Raw genomic sequence first — 18,013 nt, 5'->3', positions numbered from 1 at the left:
AGCTCCCTGTTCTGGGTGGGGGGAGGGGGTGGGGGGGAGGGCAGGGCGGGGGTTATCTTCCGGTTTGCCTCTTCTGGCAGCTTGGGCACCCTGGGGGAAGAGCCATGAAGTATAGATTATGTATTTTCTGTGATTCCACATACAAGTTAAATGCTCTTGATATTTGCCTTTAAAACCGATATTGCACAATATAAAGATGAATGATAAAACTCATGTTAATCATTTAAATTTTTCATTTTTCTTTACTCAGAATGACATTAAATAGCAAATAAAAATCACAGTGCCAAGGAGAGAGGGAGGGAGGGAGAGAGAGAGAGAGAGAGAGAGAGAGAGAGAGAGAGAGAGAGAGAGAGATTACAGAAGGAAGTAGAAAGTTTCCTGTGTGCCTTTAATGACACATTTTCTCTGCTTTTTGAACAAGGGCCCAGGTTTCACTCGTTTTGCACAAGGTTCTGCAGATTACGTTAGCGGGCCGTGTCCCCATCATCCTGGTGGTTTTCAGACCTCGAGCGTCAGTCCTTCTGCCTCCCGCCAGCCCCCAGCTGTCAGGGCGAATGATGGCTGCCCTGCAAGCTGCAAGGGGTTCACCAGGTGCCTGGGCCACCGGCTCCTCTCCTTCCTGGAATTCCTTCGCTCATTTCCATCCATTGTCTTGGGCTGCAGCTTCTTGTGTTAATCTTTCTACCTCGGGAAGTTCCCTTGCTGGCTTCCCCATCTGCTTCCAGTTTCAAATCCTTTTTGGCACCATATCCTCTCTTGGGGTTCCTGAGGCCCCTTCCGCCTCGAACGGCCAGGGTGAGCTTGGTCACACCAGCCACTGTGCTCCGGCCAGGGTGAGCTTGGTCACACCAGCCACTGTGCTCCGGCCAGGGTGAGCTTGGTCACACCAGCCACTGTGCTGGGGGGGGGGGGGGGGGCCCTGGTGAAGTGAAGGGGGCTGCTTTGTTCTCCTCCCAGGGAAGGGCTGCAGGGCCCAGGTCCTCCAGGAGGACAATGCTGGGCGAGATGAAGGTGGCTTCTACTGCATTTGAGTTGCTGTCGACACTGCCCCCCTGATGACCTGTGACCCCATCCTTCCCCCTTCCCCTTTCGTTGCACAAGAAACAGTCCTCTTTCACTGCAATGGCAACCGCCCCCAGCTATTCAGTCTTTCCGCAATGTGGAAGGGCACAGAGCTCGTCATGTGGGCGTGGTCCCAGGCTCTGCTCCCCCTTTCTCCTAAAGAGAATTCTGGTTGCAGCCACTCAGCCAGCATCTCTCCCTCCCCTGCTCGGAGATTTAGGGGGTAAAGCTAACCTGCTAGGGAAAGAAACTACAAAACTCCAAAACACAGCAGCTTAAAGAATACAGAAGTGCATTTCTCTCTCACGTAACAGTCCTGGGGAGAATGTCCCAGGTGTGGAGGGCATTTCTGCTCCACGCAGTCATTCAGAAACCCAGGTTCCTTCCACCCCCTAAGGCTTGTCATCTTTGCGGGCGGTAACATAACCGTGTCTGCTTTCAGCCAGCTGGGAGGGAAAGAGGGCACAGTGGCTTAAGACGGAGGCCCGGAAGAGGCTCCCGTCCCTTGCATTCACATTCCCATGGCTGGGACTCAGTCCTGTGGCCACGCCTGCAAGGGAGGCTGGGAAATGCCAACTAGCGGAGCCACCTCGTGCCAGTGAGGAAGAGGAGGAGGGGGTCTGGGAGAACAACCAGCTGACTTGAACACCTGCTTCTGCTCTCCCAGGTGACTCTGGGTTTTGGACAAACCAGTCTCTAGGTTTTGAGTCCTAGAGGGCCTGAAGCGGGAAAGTGGGAGAAAAAGGAACGGGGGCTCGGAGGGGCGAGGATTTTAAAGAGTATTCGAAAGACACAGTCATGGTTGGAATTGTTTTTAGCTGCTCTTGGTTAATGGCCTGTGTCTCATTTAATGCTCTGCCCTCGGGTGTGGAGCCCCAGCTCCCCGGGGTCCCAGGATGCATGGGTTACACTTACACGGCGCACTCGCAATGTACAGGGAGCAGGGCTAGAGACAAAGCTGAGGCCGAGGCTACAGGACACGGTCTTTGCCCTCCAGGAATTCGCAGTCCACGGGCAGACAGACGCAGGATTAGAGGCAAGTCCAAGCAGCTGACCGACATTAAGGAGGGAATTAACTCCTGCTCGGCAGGGCCTGCGATGGGCAGACAAGAAAAGTCCATAAAAGGGACAACCCATCCTGGATTTACCTCTGCCTGTGGGAAATAGTCCTCTAACATCTTTTACTAGAGCGATAAAAAGCAAAGGGAACAACCTCAGAGGGAAGGCAGGGGGCGGGGGCAGGGAGGGGGGGGTAAGAGATCAACCAAAGGACTTGTATGCATGCATATTAGCATAACCAATGGACAAGGACACTGGGGTGGTGGGGGCTTGTCCTGGGGTGTGGGAGTGGCCAAGGAAAGGTCAATGGGGGGTGGGGGGAAGGAGGAGAGACATATGTAATACTTTAAACAAAAAACAACCAAAAGCAAAGGGAAGATTAAGTAAAGAATCAGACACAGGGGTCGTAGCTCTGCTGCTATTATCCTGGGGCAAGTCCCTGACCTCTGATCCTGGTTCTTCATGGGCCCCAAAGCCACCGCTAACACAGTGGACAACCTTGTAGGAAATACTGGGAGCATTTATGGGCGGACAAAATACTGAAAGGTGCCCCTTCCGGTGGGTGCAGCCCCCACGCTCAGACACCCTGAGCGGGGAGGGCTGCATTCAGCCACTCTTCCCACCACAGACAATGTGTTCGGGCATCAGCCTTTCCTATCAGCATGGGATGTTGTGCGATCTCTAGGGGTGAGCTGCTGTGAGAACATTCATCCAACCAGCAGGGTTTCTGTTCTGTCCTGCCCCAGGGCTGGGACCAGTGTAGGGCAGTGAGGTGCGGAGGGCACACAAGGTAAGGAGGCCCTCGCTTTCAGGGTGGTCCCTGAGGATGGGGCCTCCGTAAACCCTGCGCCCTTCGAAGCCCACCAGACTCACCCTAGTCCTGGCCCTGTCCTCCAGGGTTCCCACAGATACGGGGGCTGGTCGCAATGGTGTTTTATTTATTTTTTTAAATTGTTTTTAAAAAATTGATTTCAGCCCTAACCGGTTTGGCTCAGTGGATAGAGCGTCGGCCTGCGGACTGGAGGGTCCCGGGTTCGATTCCGGTCAAGGGCATGTGCCTTGGTTGCGGGCGCATCCCTGGTGGGGGGTGTGCAGGAGGCGGCTGATCGATGTTTCTCTCTTATCGATGTTTCTGAATATCTATCCCTCTCCCTTCCTCTCTGTGGGAAATCAATAAAATGTATTTTTTTTTTAAATTGACTTCAGAGAGGAAGGGAGAGAGAAAGAGAGACAGAAACATCAATGATGAGAGGGAGTCATTGATCGGCTGCCTCCTGCGCGCCCCACACTGAGGATCGGGCGCAGCCCAGGCATGTGCCCTGACTGGGAATCCAACCGTGACCTTGTGGATGAAAGGGACCACATGCTGACCTCACAAGCTCAGGGGAGGCCTGCATGGCGGTCTTGCAAACTCAGAGACCTAAAGTAACCACAAAGGATGGTCTGAAATTAAACTTTAAAAGCAGTTATGGTGGGTAGTTACGTCCTAGGCCGGTATCTTCACTGACAAGGTCAACCTTTACCTTAACTGAGCCTATCTGACTTTTTGCATCTATGATAACATACCCTTGAAATGTCTGGGTAACTTGTAACTTCCCTTTTTCTGGAGCCCCTGGGGCACAACCAAATGTGGTGGGTGCCAGGACAGATGCCACAAATTCCTTCATTGTTATCATGTTAATTGTTCCTGCACCCACCTGAGTATGTGTCTATCATTTTACTTCTTATCCAATCCCAGAGGTTCCCCCACCTCCCTGGCTTTGCTTTCTCCCGCCTCCCTAATCTATCACCAATGGATTTCATGTAACCCACCTACGTCCCTTCCTTTGATTGCAATGTATAAATACAGATGTAACCCACCATTCTCCGGAGCATTATCTCAATCCATTGAGGTTCTGCTTCCAGGCAATTGTCAACAGTTTGGCTCAAATAAACTCACAAAAATTCTTTACAGGTTTGAATGTTTTTTACGTTAACAACCTCCTGGTTCATAGGTCGATGCTCAACCAGTGAGCCACACTGGCTGGGCCATGATGGTGTTTTAAAGGAAGGTGCCAGAAAACACCACAGACTCACTGAAGGCAGCTTCTGTCAGCAGCGGGGAGCCAGCACCTGGGGGTGATGGGAGGGGCTGAACCTGGAAGAGAAGGCGCAGGGCCAGAGGCCCTCTGTGCCAGGGAACCTCCGCCTTACCTGGAACTGTGACCACGGCGGGGAGAGGGGACAGTCAGGTAATCAGATGCCCTGTGATCTGAAGGGTTTATAGGAAAAGCGATGGGGAAGTCGTGGGAAGAGAGGAGGCCAATGGTTCCCAGGTCCTGAGCCACAAGCCACTCAGTGGCCCCAGGCCAGGCTGCTGAGCTCACACCCAGGCGGCCTCCACCCAGGAGCCAGCCTTCAGGGTCACCACTGCGCTTCCCAGAGTTGCTCTGCAGCCAGGAGCCTGACACCGAGAGGTTTAAAGATAAGGACTCTGGGCCTCCGGGAGTCAGCTCTGCCACCTCCAGGCCAGGGTCCTCTCAGCAGGAGAAACCAGGGTTAAATCGCCCCCACATCCCAGCCCGGAAACCTTGGACTGTGTTTCTCAAACTTCGCAGGCATTCGGAACCACTTTCACTTTTGCCTGCGCTGATAGCTATTTGGTGGTGGTGTTTTTTAAACCAACTCATTGTTACTTATGTAATTTATTTTCCAAGGGAACCGTGTGAACGGAAACCTGCAGGGTTGCCATACACGGAGCTAAGCAATCGCATGAGGATAATGTTAAGCAGTTTCTTCAGTTTAGGGCTCTGAATCTGAGGGCCGGTTTCTCTTTTCAAAGGGAAGTTAGCAGAGGTGACAAAGGTGTTCACGATGGGGAGCACCCACCCGAGATTCCCTTTCACATCCAAAACGAATCCTGTTCTCCCTCTGTCTGAGCCCCACCTCCCGCACCCCATGAACTGCTTCCTTCTGTGAGAAATGTCCTGGAGAGATCAAGCAAGAGCTACCTTTGTTGATGAAATGGGAGGAGCTGGGCCTTGGGCTCTGGGAAGGGGATGGGCCCTGAGCTGCACCCCCAGCCTCTGCCTGGGGACCCCCTTTAACCTCAGCGGTGGAGGAGCTGGCACACAGTCAGCGGGTGTGATCCGCAGTGAGCCTGTGGGCTTGGCTACAGAGATGGCTCCCAGAGGGGCTGGTTCATCTCAGGATGCAGCCTCATCCCTGATATGAGGGAACCCCAGAGGGAGAGGGAAGGGGCCGTGATCCCAGAGAGATGCCATTGGCGGGGGAGGTAGGGAGGGAGTGGGCACATGTGAAGGGAAGCAAGTGGGTTTGGTGCTGCAATTTTGTGGTGACGGCTGGGTCCCAAGAACAAAGCAATGATAAACACAGGAAGTATCAAGCGGCTGGGACCTCCCCCCTGACTTCAGCTTTCTCCAATCCCACCACATCCTCACACACCAGGCTCATCACCTGTCTGGCAGGAGGGGATCAGAGAAAACTCAAGAGCCTCCCCAGTCTTTTTTTTTTTTTTTTTTAAATCTGCACCAGAGGGTATTTTTTTCCATTGATTTTAGAGAGAGTGAAAGGGAGGGAGGGAAGGAGGGAGGGAGAGAAAGAGAAACATCAATGTGAGAGAGACACATCAATTGGTTGCCTCCCACACATGCCCTGACCTAGGCCAGGGAGAACCTGCAACCCAAGTAGGTGCCCTTGACCAGGAATCAAACCCATGACCCTTCAGTATGCGGGCTGACACTCTAACCATTGAGCATACTGGCCAGGGCTAGAAACTGTTCTAATCCCCTTTACGCATACAGGGAAGGAGGCCCAAGTTTTTGCCTCAGTGAGGTAGTGTCTGCATTTGGACTCAAGCAATGATGTTAATCCCTTTGGGGCAGAGCACTTTATTGCCTGAGTGAGACCCTCCAGAGCCCTCTTTCACTCTCCCTCCATCACAGCACTCAGCAACAACTGAGCTGGCAGCAACTCCTCCACCCTGTGTGCCCGGGGACCTACCACAAGCAGAGCTCCAGCGGAGCCACAGTGGACATGCAAAGTGACTAAGAGAGAAACCTTTGTGGTTCTAAGCCACTGGAACGCAGGGGTGACTTGTTACTGCAGCAGAGCCTAGCCGCCCCTGACTGATGCACCCTTCCATGGGCAGGGACCCACGCAGCCTCTGCGCACGGAAGCAAAGCCCAGGCTTGTATGTGCACACACACAGCTTGGGGATATTTTTGAAACAATTAGTTAAGCGCCAAATTGGATAACAACCAAGATCAAGCTGTGTGACTGGAGTTTCCAAGGACTTGGCATGTACATTTTGAGAGCTGATTGTCATGAACAAACCTGGCTGCACAGTGGCTGAAGCTTGACCCAGATGAGCCTCTCTCCTGGAACAGCCACATCCGTGAGGTTGTTTCGACACGCCTCCCATGCTCCTTGAGAGCAATCGCTCACCTCGGCAGAAAGTCAGAGCCATCAGTAAGTATTTATCAAGAATTTCCCACACGGGCTGCTCCCTTCATTCTCCGCACTCCAGCCACATTGGACCACCAACACACAATTCTTTCTTCCTCTTTAAATCGCATTAAGGGCCCTGTGCTCTCTGTACAATTTTTTCCTTCCCTGTCTGTCCCTCTAGGTCAGTGGTCGGCAAACTCATTAGTCAACCCAGCTGCACGGCTCGCGAGCCACATGTGACTCGCGAGCCGCAGTTTGCCGACCACTGCTCTAGGTAGTTGTAAATCACCCTTCCAAGTTTGTAGCCTTTATGTGTGCACAATAGGGCATATGTGTAGAGAAGAGGACACACACACACACACACACACACACACACACACACACTTCCCAGATACTGCACTGAGCGCTTTTCTTATCTTTTATCCTTCTAACCATCCTATGGGGTAGGTATTATTATCATCCCCATTTTCCAGATGAGGAAACTGAGGCTCAGAAAGGTAAAGAGACTTGCCTAAGATCCCAAAACAAGGAGTTGGAAGAGACAGACTCAACATCTACCAGTGTCTTGTGCTGGAGTTTACAGTCAGGTCTTTTAAGGGCAGCTATACCATAGTGTGTAGACAGAACCCGGGTTAAAATCCAGGAGCCCTGGGTTCAAATTTCAGGTCAAGTTTTTTTTTGTGTGTGTGTTTTTTTAAAATATTTTTATTGATTTTAGAGAGGAAGGGAGAGTGATAGAGAGATAGAAACACCAATGACGAGAATCATTGATTGGCTGCCTCCTGCACGCCCCCTTCTGGGGATCAAGCTCGCAACCCAGGCATGTGCCCTTGGCCGGAATCGAACCTGGGACCCTTCAGTCCGCAGGCCGATGCTCTATCCACTGAGCCAAACCGGCTAGGGCTCAGGTCAAGTTTTAACTTAGAGCATGGTTTAGGGTGAATTCCTCCCCCTCTCCAGGCCTCAGGGTCCACAACCATGAAATGGAACATTTGGACCAGCTTGGTGGTTCTCTGAAAGTCAGTCAGACAGATATGAGCAGAGCAAGGACGATGGGTCAGGTACAGAAGATCACCATGGTGAAAAGCCCCAGATGCCTAGCAATACCACTGTAGGGTCATCCCCAGGGTGACCTTTCCTCCCCTACCATGTAGCTGATCATGTGGTTCGGACCACTCCAGGCCGAGAAAAGCAGCAAAACCAGACAAGGAACACCAAGGCCAAGGCTGACCTCAGGACCAGTTGTGTTTGGTGCCGACCAATCAGTCAGTGGAGACCTTGACCCTGAAAGGACACACCCGGAAATCTGCTGAATATTCTATTGAGATCTTCCCCTGGGACCGCCCTTAAAATGTCCACCCTTAAAACCCTTAGGACAGAGGACCCAGCATGCCCCGCCCCCCAACACCTGGCTTTTCCCTTCCCCCTCACCCCAAGCACAGTCACCTTGACCTCCCTCACTTCTAAGTTCTTAGGGTCCTTCCTTTGCCTCCATAACTTGTTTCCTAAGCCCATTTCCTCTACAAATAACTTCTTCTACCTCTGTGATTTTCCAAACAAGTGTCCTCTGATAGTTTGAGTCTTGGCTCTGAATTCTTTCCTAGCCAGACCTCAACCCAGGTCCAATCTGATCCCACCAATCCAACACCTGGGGTGCGGACTCCGCCATGGCCAGCAGTTCCAATGTGAGCTGTACATCTGCACTACCTAATAGCTAATTAAAAATACTGATTGCGGGCCCTTCCTACACCTGCATTATCATGCCCGGGAACCTCGAAACCACAGGGGACTCATACCTGAAGCAAGCACTGGGAACCCAGTTTCTAGGGACCTTTCACAGCTCCACCTCTGTGAGTTTACGAAGGCAGAAAAGACCAACTCAATAACCACGCTGGGCAGTCTGAGTCAAAACCCAAAGAAAACAGTTTCTGGACAGTATGTTCTGGAAGAATCTAGAAAAGAAAGAAGCTGGTTAGGCTGGGGAAGTTGTGGGAGTAGAAGCAGAAGCTGGCTTTGATTTGTTGTCATGGTTTCATTTTCTCCTAGGAGGAAAACCACATTTCCAGGTAAACCACCCTGCCTGGCCCCGTTGCAGTTAGGAAGGGCAGTTCTGGCCCACACCGTTGGTAGAAGAGATGGGCATCAGTTCCAGGCCTGGCCATAAAACCTGTGGGTCCTCCATGACCTTTCCCCCTTTTGAGGTGAACTTGGACATGAAGTGTTAAAAGAATATGGGTTTCCGTGGCTGCAGAGACAAGAACCCCTCCCCTGACACACCCCACCACCACCACTTGCAGAGGACTGCAGGTCTAGGGGGCAACAAACTTAGTTTGGGTTACATTCTTGAGATTATGGGGTTGTTTCAGCAGCTAGCGGTACTGATCCTGACTAAGACAGCCTGGAGGACGTAGGACCAGAGCAGGCTCTGAAAAGGTGAGTAAGAACTGGGCCCAGGGAGAGGAGGAAAAGGGCATTCCAGAGCGAGGGCTAACAGCAGCAAAGGGGTGGGCCTGGGACAGGTGTGATACATTTGTACCTTAGAGAGACGTTCAGGCTGAGTGGTGCTGAGGTCCATGCTGGGTAGGAGACGAGACCAAAAATGGTTCAACCAGTGGTTGCAGGAGCCAGCTCATACCAGCTCCCAAGAGCCCATTGTCAGCATCCTTTCCCAACTCTGTGCCCAGTGACAGATGTCGCTTTGGTAGCATGAAATGGGCCATGGTGGGAGTATGAACACCATGGCAACTGGCAAACACTATAAGCCCGAGTTGGTGGGGGTTTTCCTTCCATTGTTAAACATTTACCAGCTGCTGGCTGCAGCCCACACGCCAATGGGGCCTGCTGATCTGGGGGCAGTGAAAAGACCAAAGACCCTGCAGCCGCGCTAATGCTTGCCCCACCCCTTGTGTGGCCTTGGGCAAGGGAACCTCACCTCTGAGTTTCAGGTTCCTCCTTTGCAAAACGGGGCTAATACTAGTACCTCCGTCTTAAGGTTGATGTGAGGACAGCAATGAGTGAGGTCATGTATGTGGAGCCCTGCCTGCATCCCTTCAGCATCACCATTCCTGTGCACATGTACGTGTCTCCTATGTAACTACCTACAACTCCGAGGACTTTCTCTCCCAGGGGCACGCTCGGCCCCCTCACGGGGCAAGCCGGAAGTGCTGGAACACTTAAGTCTTCTGGAGCAGTCCTCAACCACAGGTGGCTGGGAGCTGGTGGACAAATAGCTCAGCCTAACCACCTCCTGATGAGGACAAATCCGAGCCCATTCTACCCGTCTCCTGAGCCCCACCCCCTGCCCCATTGCCCTGCTGCGGCCTGCCCATCAGCATACCCTGAATTGCAGTCTTTCTTCCCTGGCCCCCTTCCCCACTTCCCACCAGTGCTTCTTGGAATCACCACCCAAGGGAACTTCTCTTACCCCTGTCTCAGTCCGCTTCTGGGGGAACCCAACTCAGGCAAGATTATCAACACCCAGAATCACCTCTTCTATGTGCACGGAGATTTACACAGCGAGATCACATCTGCTCCTGTCTCGGTCCCCACAGCAACCCCAGGACACAGGCAGTGGGGATTAGCCACTCCATACTGCAGATGGAGAAACTGAGGCTCGGAGAAGAGCAGTGATTTGCTTAAGGACATGCCACCATCAAGGAGATGGGCTAAAACTGGGGGTCCATGTCCCAAGATTTCAACTTTGAGCTGCTGTGGGCTCCTGGAGGACCCTGAGCGGGCTAGGAGGGTGGTCTCTACCCCTCTTAACGGTGCTCCCCTGACTGATGAGGCTCATTCTGGCCCCTACACGGACCTGGGACAGTGCAGGGCTAATGGGCTGGTGGAAGGAATGGCTGTTATTAATCCATCCATCACCCGGAGGCCTGACCTCATTCTGTCCTTGGAAAGCCTGGGGAGGCTGGGCGGGTAAGTGGGATGCTGACCCAGCAGTAAATGGTAGGTGGGGGGCATCCAAGGCCAGAGTAACGAGGGTGGGATGAGGTCACAGGCAGCTCCTGGCCAACTGTGTCCCAGCAGTGTGAGGTCAGCCAGGGCCCAAGGGATAGGTGAGAATATTAGGCAAGGCCCTTATGATGCAGATAGACACTGGCACCCCCTTGGGCAGTGGCCTAAAGAGGGGGCCTGCTCAGGGTCTCTACCTCTAATTCCTTCATCACTGTCTGAGCCATGGAAGTTTCGAACCCACCAGATCCGGGTCACCAAACCCCAGAAGATGGGGGGTCAGGGGCAATACAGTGGCTGTGACATGAAAACTGGATGTGCCTATGGGTGCACAACTATTTAAGGAGCACCTACTATGTGCCGCACACTGTGTTGGGCACTCAACATGTCTCATTTCCTCCTTAGGCCAAGTAGGGAAAGGTTAGAGGCTTGAGTTCCGGAGGCAGACAGACCTGGGTTGGAATCCAGGCCCCACCTCGGAGAGTTGCTTCACCTTGCTGACTTAGTGTCTACATCTGTACAATCTATAATAATAAAAGCGTAATATGCTAATTAAACCGGATGGCCGAACGACCTTCCAGACGAAGCCGGGGCTGCGAGGGCCAAGCCCTTTGCATGAATTCCATGCATGGGGCCTCTAGTAGGGTTAATAATCGTGGCTGTCTCATGGGAGGGATGTGGAGAGATCGTGTGTACCTTGCTCAACTCAGAGCCTGGCACGCTGGACACTTACTAAGTGGCAGGAACAATGACAGTAGTGCCTACTGTGTGCAGGGCACTGTGCTTCCCATGGATCTTATTTAAACTTTACAACCACCCCCATCTTAATGGTAAGCGAGCCAACTCTCAGAGGGGTGAAGTCACTGGCCCAAAGTCACACAGCTGCTGGGTGGCAAAGGTAGGATTTGAATCCAGGTCTCTCTGTCTTGGAAGCCTGATTAGCAAACCCCCTGGTCCCCCCCGAACCCCGCGCCCGCGCCCCGCCCCCGCCACTACCAATATGTGGTCCTTTAGTCCTTGAAGAAATATTACGGGGAAGCTTTCCTGGAGGCCCGAGAAGGCAAAGCCCAGCCAGGGGCTGTAGATCAGATGGCGCTGAAGCTGAGACTAGAATCCAGGTCTCTGGCTCTCTGGCCAGGGCCTCGGTTCTCATTTCCAGCTCAGCCCTGGCCTCTCCAGGCAGGGGCTCCCCTCTCCCCGCTGCCCCCGCCTCGCCCGCTCTTGTAGAAAGGTTCCGGGCTCTGTGGGAGCTCCTGGCTTTTCTTCCAGAGGCCACTGAGGAGGGAATTGGGGCTCCATTCTTCTCTCTTCCACGGAGAGGTAATTTGCTTGGAACATGTTGAGCACTTTAAAAATTTGGTCACATTGCAACGTCTGGGTTACCATGGTGACCTCACTTTGAATTTGTTTCCCAGAGGGAGTTGGTAATAATTAATATAGCACTTAGCTCTGGCTGCCCACAGCGAGTGTGGGGGAGCATCACGGAGTCCCCCTGGGATCCACCTCCCCAGGGGAAGTGGTGCTTCCTCCTCCAAGCAGGGTCCTGGGGCTCCCCAAGAAGGCAGGGGAGGGAGGACACGCCCACCCTTCTCACCCCTTCAGCAACCCCAACGTCATGTTGTTGGAGCTGGACTAGATCGGAGAGCTCCCCTTTACAAGTGGCGGGTTCAAGGGTCAAGTCCAAGGCTACACAACAAGATCCAGGCAGCGTCAGCATCAGCCGAAGGCTGGCCTCCTAAGCCTGAGGACAGGCTCTGGTGGCTGCCAAGGTGGGGGCAGTCCTGCTCGGAAAGTTCTCCGCTTCCCAAGGGCCTGGAATGCTACCTTTGTGAGACCACTGGGAGCAAAAGCATGGCCGTCTCTGGGCCCCAAGGAAGGGTGAGGACCTTGGTTCAGTCATTATCCTTTCAGCGCTACGTGGATTGTAAAATGGTGCGAGGCGTTGGGGACCGGGGTCTGAGGGAGTCTGGAAGAGGGAATTGGCTGGACTGTGATGGGGACCGGGGACTGTGAGGGAGCTCCAGGCAGGCGTGGGCCTTAGCCATTTCTGCAGAGGGGCCCCAAGAAGGAAGTGCAATGGAGGGCATTTGACCTCCACGCTCCTGTCCATCCCACTCCTCCCCATCACTTCCTGTCTCTACCCACTCCAGCTCCTGTGGAAAGGCATGTAGTATAAAGAACAAGAAATCTCTTGCGGAATCCAGACTCCATCCATTTTTTTAGATGGGAAAACTAAAGCTCTGAGAGGCCATAGAGAAGTCCAGATGCCCACAACCAGTGGTGGTCAACCAGGATTGAACCCACATCAGTCCAAGTGTAGCATCTGCACTCAGCAGTTCTCACATTCCCCTGGAGGGCTGGGCTGAGAGCCCAGGGAGGCGTTAGCCCGATGTAGAGCTGGATGTAGAGCTGGAGGGCGGGATGGACCTGACGCTCTCCAGGGCTGGGGAAGGGCCGGAGATGAGGAGCAGCAGTTAACTTTTCTGCTGGGAAACTGGAGCGGATGGGGCTCAGACAAAAAGCTGGGAACTAGGAACCTTCAACTATGGAAGCTGAGTGTTAGCAAAGGCGGCAGCAGGACAGGCCGGGTGCGGGGTGGGGGGGGGAGGAGGAGGAAGGGGGAATGGCTTTGGTATCTCTGGTCATGTCTGAAAATTGATCTTGCAGCGTTTTGTTAATCTCAATCAAAATAAAACAAACCTGTGACTTTCGTATGCTGCCACCTGGTGGTGGTATAGTTTGACTGCTCCTATCAGATACCAACCTCCACTAAAATAAAAATTTCATTTTTCGAAAAAGATAAAATTCAAAACGCGTGAGGCCCTTAGACTGAGCTGTCGACGGAACTGGAACCTCCTGCTTCAGCGACATGTTTCTCCAGCGCTGCCTCAGTGGGCAGGGAGACCGGGCTGTACCCTGAAGAAGTTCCATCCTGTGGGACAACAGCCCTGCTCGGTTCTCCCAGACGACAAATACTCTCGACACCAAATCACCATCAAGAAACATGTCAATGCCCTGGCTGGTTTGGCTCAGTGGGTAGAGCATCAGCCTGCGGGCTGAGGGGGTCCCAGGTTCGATTCCGGTCAAGGGCACATGTCAGGGTTGCGGGCTCAGTCCCCAGTGTGGGGTGTGCAGGAGGCAGCCAATCAATGATTCTCTCTTATCATTGATGTTTCTATCTCTCCCTCTCCCTTCCTCTCTGAAATCAATAAAAATTTATGAAAAAGACTGAATAATATGTATATACTACATTTAAAAAGAAAATTAAAAAAAGAAACATTTCAAGGTGCTGATGACCCAGCAACCACGCCCTGTACTCTGAGGGTCCCTTAAATTTCACATCGCTCCTGCCACCTGCGACCCCTCTGAGACTTTCCGAAACCATGCTCTTCAGTCTGTGAGCCTTGGAGCCTTCTTTCCACCCATGCTCCTTGGAATCCGGTGTTGTCATTACCTTTGGTCATGCTTGCGAGAAGCCATCATGATAGCATCCCGCTTAAAGGGACCAGGTTTGAATCTTCTCTTCATACTGTGACTCCCTGCCAGGTTATGAAAATGATTTGAAAGAGCTTTTTAAAAAAGATAATATTCTAAAGAATTATATTTCTGTGTTATTCCACATAATTTTTAAAAATTAAGATAGTATTTTAGGGGAAAATGCCCGAGATACAAGTTGTTCCATTCTTCCCTGACCCTTACTTTTTTTTCCTGACCCTTAACTTTTTGTCTGTCTATTTATCCAAAATCTTGGGCTCTCTGGTGGCCTTTCCTCCCTCTGCCGCGTGGCTCGAATCATCAACAGCTGGAGCCCATTCCAAATGTTTCCGTGCCAACTCGACATACTGGAAACAGCCGGGGACATGGTGTCAGCTCCTGCTCCTCGTCTCCATCAGCCCAGCTCTGGAAGTAGCTGCTCACCACCGCGTCACCCACATCTGTGCAGTAGACTTTCCGTATACATGGTTCTCCTCCATTGGGTTTTAACTTTTGACTGCCTGCCACACAGAAGGTTAGTTCTAGGCAGAGCCCATGGCCCATTCATCTCTGTCACCTGCCCCAGATCTTAGCCACAGTGCCTGGCAGGTGCAGATTGGCTGATTCTCACAGCAACACGGTGTGCTGGGGACCATTTTCTTCATTCCCATTTGACAGATGAAGAAAGTGAGGCACAGAGCTTGGGTGACTTGGCTCAATTGCTGTACAACAGAGAGCATCCTGCGGGCGGGGGAGTGTCACATCAAACCCCTCTGCTCTCACAAGGAATTCAGTTTATTCAAAGTCGGGGTCCATGGGTCTCCAGAGCAGCCTCCCCCCAGGGCCTCCCCCACAGAAGGCCCCAGACCGCCTGCCACGATGCCTGAAGTGCCCCGAGGGGCCATTCCTTTGGGGCTTGAGGACACACGGCTCCAGCGGTGGCTACTGGAAGGGTGCACTCTCAGGAGCGGGAGAGATTACGCTGTCAGTTTCCACTGGGGGGGGGGGGGGGGCGGGGGCAGATAGATAGAGGCGGGGACGTTGTAACACGCACTGCCAAAGCTATTCTGACATCTCAAAGAGGCTGCACAGGTGACTTGAAAGGTGGAATTCTCTCGCTTTTCACCTCCACGGGCCACCGCCATCAATCAGAAGTTACGCCCTGGACTAATGTTAGTAGTCACAAATTATACCTGTAGTTACTTTTGTTTGTTGGTAAAATTCTTAAAACGGAGATCATGGGGGAGGAAGATAATGAAAGGGGCCTTGGGGGCAGGAGGGGTTGGACTCATTGCCTCGGGCTTTGGCCCCTGGAACTACTGGTGTGTGGCCATGTGTGGGCTTCCTGGCTCCCAGGCTGGGGGGCCTGGGTTCCTGTTCTGTCACAGCCTCCCTGTTTATGCATGCAGCCGGAGGTGGGCGGGTGCCGGCAAGCTAAGTCTCCCACCTTGAAGCTGAGGGGCCCAGCCTCCCCTTCCTGAGGCTCCTGCTCTCCACCCCAGGGTTCAGCAGTGGGAGGGCGTGGGACTCCAGCTTGGCCTCTCTCTACATTGGTCAGCTTTTGCTGTGGTAACAAACAGCCCCCACGTCTCAGTGGCTTATGCCAGTAACATGCATTTTTTGCTCACAGGTCTGAGGGTTGGCTTTGGCTCTGCTCAGCTCTCAGCCAGCATGGCCCCGACCAGGGAAATACTGTTCCCCGGGCAGAGAGAGCCAGAGGCTAACCTGAGTCCCCCAGGTGCAGGTAAAGCTTCTGCTCAGATCTGGCGAATGGGATGTCCACGCACATTCCCTGAGCCAATCCCCACACCCAGGAGGGCGGATGTTTGATCCTCTCACTGGGGAATGGAGTGAATAATTCGGAACAATAATTCAGGCCTATTATAGTCTCCCAAAACTCTTGCTTGAGAGAGACTGGGTCATGGACCCATTCACTCCAGGAATGGGGCCCAGGCCCCTGTGAGAGCCCAAGTACTAACTCCTGTCTTTCCCAGCGGGCTTCTCAGCTTCTAGACCACCCTATACGCGCCCACCCCCTCCCTTTCCACTCAGTTCCCTTTTGGGTCTATACTGGCCACAGGCTGTTTCTATGGCTTACAATATAAAGAACATCAGGCAGAAAGAACACATGATGACGACAAATTTGGGATGATGCTCACAGATCCTCCTTTTGGAAATTGGAGGGCTAATCATTTAAACTGGCCAGTGTGAGAAATGTGGTTGGCGAGGAAAACCCAGGATAAGGACCTGGAGGGAAGCCCAGCGGAGAGAAGAGAAAGCAAGAAGAAAGCCAGCAAAGTCTCCAAGGAGAAGGTGGGCAGACAGACCAGCTACCCTCACATCTCAACTTGGCCAGCTAAGAGCACCTAAGTCTGGGCCCCCACCGGAAGCCCACAGACATGCCTGGCACATCCTCCGAGGCCCGAGGCCCCAGGCCCCAGCCAGGACTGAAGATTTCTCTTATTACTCTCTAGTTCCCAGTTTTTCAATCCTGGCTGTTCATTATACTGTAAACTCCCAGGAAGAAAAAAAAAAAAAAAAAACTCCCAGAGTTCCCCCAGCCCAGTTAAACCAGGCTCTCTGGGGGCAGACCCTGGGGATGACCCTTCTAAAAACTCCCCATGTGGATCTAGTGAGCAACCAGGATAGAGACCCGAGGCCCGCTTCTCCTAGCTCTGCAGAGCATCGAGAGATGCCAGCCCCAGGATGCCAGAACTGCAGACTTTTTGGCAGAAAACAAAAATCTGGATAATGTGAAATCTCCCAATTTTTAAATGTTAGCTCAAACTTATCCAACCCTATGCAGGTCAAATAAAATATGTCTACAGACCACTCAGTAGGAACCTCTGGGCTGTAAAGGCCCTAAGTTTGAATCTCTTTGGCCCCGGAAGCCCTGGTGTGGATGTGACTTAGTGCTGTGCTCAGTGGGGCATCAGGCCTCAAGCTTCAGCAGGTGAACTGCAGAGGTGACAGGGCCCTCACAGGTAACTGTCTATTCCTTGGTTCCAGCCAGGTCGTCCTGAGCACGGAACCTACTGTGATCCCACCCCCACCCCCCACCCCCAGTAGATACTGGGTAGAACCAACAAGCAGGAGAGTGGGGGCAAGTTCCAGCTGGGGAACTTTACCCCCAGCTGCTCACCCCAAGTTCCTCCTTGGGTATTGCTGGCTTTTTTTTTTTTTTTTTTAGTTGGTTTGGCTTTTAATTACATTTAACATGTGTTTTATTTATTTTTTATTTTTTTAAATATATTTTATTGATTTTTTACAGAGAGGAAGGGAGAGAGATAGAGAGTTAGAAACATCGATGAGAGAAAAACATCGATCAGCTGCCTCCTGCACACCCCCTACTGGGAATGTGCCCGAAACCAATGTACATGCCCTTGACCAGAAACGAACCTGAGACCCTTGAGTCCGCAGGCCGACACTCTATCCACTGAGCCAAACCAGTAAGGGCTAACATGTGTTTTAAAATCATTAGTTTTCTACTATAAAAGTAACATTAAATTTATTGTAGAAAACATGGAACATACGGTAAAGTATAAAGAATATGAAAATATAACCTTAACTGCCCCTTGGGCTCTGAATACGGAGTGATTCCAGGACGCTCTGAAAGAAAGTCCCTACTCGGTGTGCTGAGGGAGGGGGCCCCGAAGTCTCCCTTGGGAACAGAGCTCCGTTTCTTGAAAGCTTCAAGAGATGCAGGAGAAATTCAGTACCTTCAAAAGACTGGTCCAGCAGGCCTTTGATACGTATCAGAGACAGACTAGGAGAATCCACGTTATTTTTTAGATCCATATTTCTTCTTCCTAATACATAGTAACAACAATTACAGTTACGGAGAACGAAATCTTAAGGAAGAACCTCAGCTGGCTGTTGGAGGTGAAAAAAGACCTTCCCTAAGGTTGCATGTGCCCTCTGGTGGCAGCTGCAGGGGATGGCTTCAGGTGGGGCGGGGCCCCAGGGCCAGCCCTTCCTCTTTAAGTCAGTGGTTCTCAAAGTGGGGTCC

The sequence above is a fragment of the Plecotus auritus genome, assembly GCF_963455305.1.
Source record: "Plecotus auritus genome assembly, chromosome: 2".
NCBI lineage: Eukaryota > Metazoa > Chordata > Mammalia > Chiroptera > Vespertilionidae > Plecotus > Plecotus auritus.
Note: the sequence above shows the minus strand (reverse complement) of the source record.